Here is a 5,118-nt window from a genome sequence, read left to right on the forward strand (position 1 = left end):
CAGCAGCGGTGATGAAGATGGCGGTGGAGATGGCAGCGGTGTCGATGGAGAAGCCTTCCGGGGGCACTTCCCCGCTCCGGCAGGGTGCCGGAACAGAGACTCCTGTCCCCCAGATCTTGGCTTCGCGATGGCGGCGGCTCTGGAAGGTTTCGCGTATCGTGGCTCTCTCCGTAAGGGTTTTCGATGCAGGGGCTTTATATAGGCGAAGAGGCGGCGCAGGAGGGTCAAAGGGGCGACCACACCATAGGGTGGCGCGGGCCCGGCCCTGGCCGCGCCACCCTATCATCTGGGGCCCACAGGGCCCCCTCCGGCGGCTCTCGGGTGTTCGGATGCTTCCGGGCAAAATAGGAACCCGGGCGTTGATTTCGTCCAATTCCGAGAATATTTCGTTACTAGGATTTCTGAAACCAAAAACAGCAGAAAACAGGAACTGGCACTTCGGCATCTTGTTAATAGGTTAGTTCCAGAAAATGCATAAATATGACATATAATGTGTATAAAACATGTAGGTATTGTCATAAAACAAGCATGGAACATAAGAAATTATCGATACGTTGGAGACGTATCAGCATCCCCAAGCTTAGTTCTGCTCGTCCCGAGCAGGTAAAACGATAACAAAGATAATTTCTTAAGTGACATGCCATCATAACCTTGATCATATTGTAAACATATGTAATGAATGCAGCGATCAAAACAATGGTAATGACATGAGTAAACAAGTGAATCATAAAGCAAAGACTTTTCATGAATAGTACTTCAAGACAAGCATCAATAAGTCTTGCATAAAAGTTAACTCATAAAGCAATAATTCAAAGTAGAGGTATTGAAGCAACACAAAGGAAGATTAAGTTTCAGCGGTTGCTTTCAACTTATAACATGTATATCTCATGGATAATTGTCAATGCAAAGCAATATAACAAATGCAATATGCAAGTATGTAGGAATCAATGCACAGTTCACACAAGTGTTTGCTTCTTGAGGTGGAAGGAGATAGGTAAACTGACTCAACATAAAAGTAAAAGAATGGTCCTTCAAAGAGGAAAGCATCGATTGCTATATTTGTGCTAGAGCTTTGGTTTTTAAAAAAACATCAAGAGAGCATAAAAGTAAAGTTTTGAGAGGTGTTTGTTGTTGTCAACGAATGGTAGCGGGTACTCTAACCCCCTTGCCAGACAAACTTTCAAAGAGCGGCTCCCATTTTATTTTATTTTTGGGTGGCACTCCTTCCAACCTTTCTTTCACAAACCATGGCTAACCGAATCCTCGGGTGCCCGCCAACAATCTCATACCATGAAGGAGTGCCTTTTTATTTTAGTTTTATTATGATGACACTCCTCCCAACCTTTGCTTACACAAGCCATGGCTAACCGAATCATTCGGGTGCCGTCCAACAATCACATACCATGGAGGAGTGTCTATTTTTGTTGATTAATTTGGGATTGGGAATCCCATTGCCAGCTCTTTTTGCAAAATTATTGGATAAGCGGATGAAGCCACTAGTCCATTGGTGAAAGTTGCCCAACAAGATTGAAAGATAAACACCACATACTTCCTCATGAGCTATAAAACATTGACACAAATCAGAGGTAATAAATTTTGAATTGTTTAAAGGTAGCACTCAAGCAATTTACTTTGGAATGGCGGAGAAATACCATGTAGTAGGTAGGTATGGTGGACACAAATGGCATGAATATTGGCTCAAGTATTTGGATGCATGAGAAGTATTCCCTCTCGATACAAGGTTTAGGCTAGCAAGGTTATTTGAAGCAAACTCAAGGATGAACCGGTGCAGCAAAACTCACATAAAAGACATATTGTAAACATTATAAGACTCTACACCGTCTTCCTTGTTGTTCAAAACTCAATACTAGAAATTATCTAGACCTTAGAGAGACCAATTATGCAAACCAAATTTTAGCATGCTCTATGTATTTCTTCATTAATGGGTGCAAAGCATATGATGCAAGAGCTTAAACATGAGCACAACAATTGCCAAGTATCACATTATCCAAGACATTTTACCAATTACTACATGTAGCATTTTTCAATTCCAACCATATAACAATTTAACGAAGAGGAAACTTCGCCATGAATATTATGAGCTAAGAACACATGTGTTCATACGAACCAGCGGAGCGTGTCTCTCTCCCACACAAGGATGAACTTATTCAGAGAACTAAGATAACAAAACAAAAACAAAAATAAAAGCACACAGACGCTCCAAGTAAAGTACATAAGATGTGATGGAATAAAAATATAGTTTCACTAGAAGAAACCTGATAAGTTGTCGATGAAGAAGGGGATGCCTTGGGCATCCCCAAGCTTAGATGCTTGAGTCTTCTTGAAATATGCAGGGATGAACCACGGGGCATCCCCAAGCTTAGAGCTTTCACTCCTCTTGATCATAGTATATCATACTCCTCTCTTGACCCTTGAAAACTTCCTTCACACCAAACTTCAAGCAAACTCATTAGAGGGTTAGTGCATAATCAAAAATTCACATGTTCAGAGGTGACACAAACATTCTTTTCACTTCTGGACATTGCATAAAGCTACTGGACATTAATGGATCAAAGAAATTCATCCAACATAGCAAAAGAGGCAATGCGAAATAAAAGGCAGAATCTGTCAAAAACAGAACAGTCCGTAAAGACGAATTTTAAGATGGCACCAGACTTGCTCAAATGGAAAAACTCAAAACTAATGAAAGTTGCGTACATATCTGAGGATCACGCTCGTAAATTGGCAGATTTTTTCGAATTTTCTACAGAGAACTGTGCCCAGATTCGTGACAGACAGCAATGCTGTTTCTGCGCAGCGATCCCAAATATAACATCAACTTTAACATAGAAACTTTACTTGGCACAAAAAACATGATAAGGAGAGGTTGCTACAGTAGTAAACAACTTCCAAGACTCAACAAAACAAAAATTGCTGTAGTAAAAAAAAACACATGGGTTATCTCCCAAGAAGTTCTTTCTTTATAGCCATTAAGATGGGCTCAGCAGTTTTAATGATGCACTCACAAGAAATAGTTGATACGTCCAAAACGTATCTACTTTCCCGAACACTTTTGCTATTGTTTTGCCTCTAATTTGTGTATTTTGGATACAACTAACACGGACTAACGCTGTTTTCAGCAGAACTGCTCCGGTGTCTCGTTTTTGTGCAGAAATCCAACTTTCGGGAAAATCCTCGGAATTTCTTCAGATGGCCCTATTTTACCAAAATATTGACGGAGCCAGAAGGGCAAAGGAGGTGGAGGCCCGAGGGCCCCACACCACATGGCGGCGCGGCCCAGGGGGGCCCGCGCGGCCATGTGGTCTGGCCCCCTCGGCCGGCCTCCGACGCCCCCCTTGGACTACTTATCGGGTTCGACCTAAAAACGCACGGGAGAAGTCGACATCGCCGAAACCCTCAGAGAGCCGCCACATCGCGAAACTCCGTCTCGGGAGCCAGAAGTCTCCGTTCTGGCACTCCGCCGGGACGGGGAATTGGAGGAGATCTTCACCGCCATCACCGCCAACGCCTCTCCATCAACCAGCAATGTTTCCCCCATCCATGTGTGAGTAATTCCCCCGCTGTAGGCTGAAGGGGATGGTAGGGATTGGATGAGATTGGTCATGTAATAGTCATAAGATTGTTAGGGCATAGTGCCTAGTATCCGTAGATGTCACTTTTATGATATTGTTGCAACTTGTTATGCTTAATGCTTGTCACTAGGGCCCGAGTGCCATGATCTCAGATCTGAACATGTTATTTATTCATGAAGATATTCGTTGTTTATGATCTTACCTGCAAGTTGTATACACATGTCGCTGTCCGGAACCAATGGCCCCGAAGTGACAGAAATCGGGACAACCGGAGGGGATGGTAGTGATGTGAGGATCACATGTGTTCACGGAGTGTTAATGCTTTGCTCCGGTACTCTATTAAAAGGAGTACCTTAATATCGAGTAGTTTCCCTAGAGGCCCGGCTGCCACCGGCTGGTAGGACAGAAGATGTTGTGCAAGTTTCTCATTGCGAGCACGTACGACTATATATGGAACACATGCCTATTGATTGATTAGTACTTGGATACCGTTTTATTATTATCTGCAAATGCCCCCGCTTTGATTGTTACATGAGTTTCTCTCATCCATGCAACGCCCGTTAAATCCGTCCCCGTGCCTACAGTATTTTAATCCGCTGTTTACTATAATCACTACCGCTGTCTTTATTCCACCGCTGCCGTTATTTCGCTATTTCCACTCGCCATAGAACTGTTACTACCGATAAACTCTTGCGAGCAAGTCTGTTTCCAGTGCAGCTGAATTGACAACTCCGTCGTTAAGGCTTACAAGTATTCTTTGTCTCCCCTTGTGTCGAATCAATAAATTGGGTAATACTTCCCTCGAAGACTCGTTGCGATCCCCTATACTTGTGGGTCATCAAGACTATTTTCCGGCGCCGTTGCCGGGAGCATAGCTTTATTTGGAAGTTCACTTGGATTGATATTGTTCGCTGCAAATTCTCCATTATGGGTAAACCTCGCGATACTAAGATCGCCATATTACCATCCACTACAAGAAAAGGTACAACTCGAGTACCTCTCGCTGCTCTTGATTCACCATCTGTGATTGATAAACTTGTTTCGCCGCCACATGCTTCGCGTGCTGGTACTTCTGCTGAATCTGAAAATTCTCATAATATTGATAATGTTTCTGCTGTGCTTGATGATAGTGGTTCATTGGGATCTTTTCTAGATGCTACAATTGCTAAGTCTAGACAAATTGAAAATACTGAAACTCCTAATGCTACTACACCTGTTAATTCACCTGAGTCTGTTGAATATTCTAGTGATGATCTTGATGAAGATTATGTAGAGCTTGATAATGATTTTATTGAAAAATGCAAGGCTACTACTGATGCAAGAAAAATTAAAAAGTTGCTTGCGGAACATGTCGTTAGATATAAACCATCTCCTGATCCTAAATTTGCCACATCTCCTATAAACATTAGGGATAAAGATTATGATTTTTCTCTTGATCTATCTCATATAGCTATTGTTGAGAAAACACCCTTTTGTGGTACTGAAAAAGAAAGTGCTGTTGAACACTTGACCGAGTTATCTACTC

Source organism: Lolium rigidum, chromosome 1, assembly GCF_022539505.1.
Source record: "Lolium rigidum isolate FL_2022 chromosome 1, APGP_CSIRO_Lrig_0.1, whole genome shotgun sequence".
NCBI classification, from domain to species: domain Eukaryota; kingdom Viridiplantae; phylum Streptophyta; class Magnoliopsida; order Poales; family Poaceae; genus Lolium; species Lolium rigidum.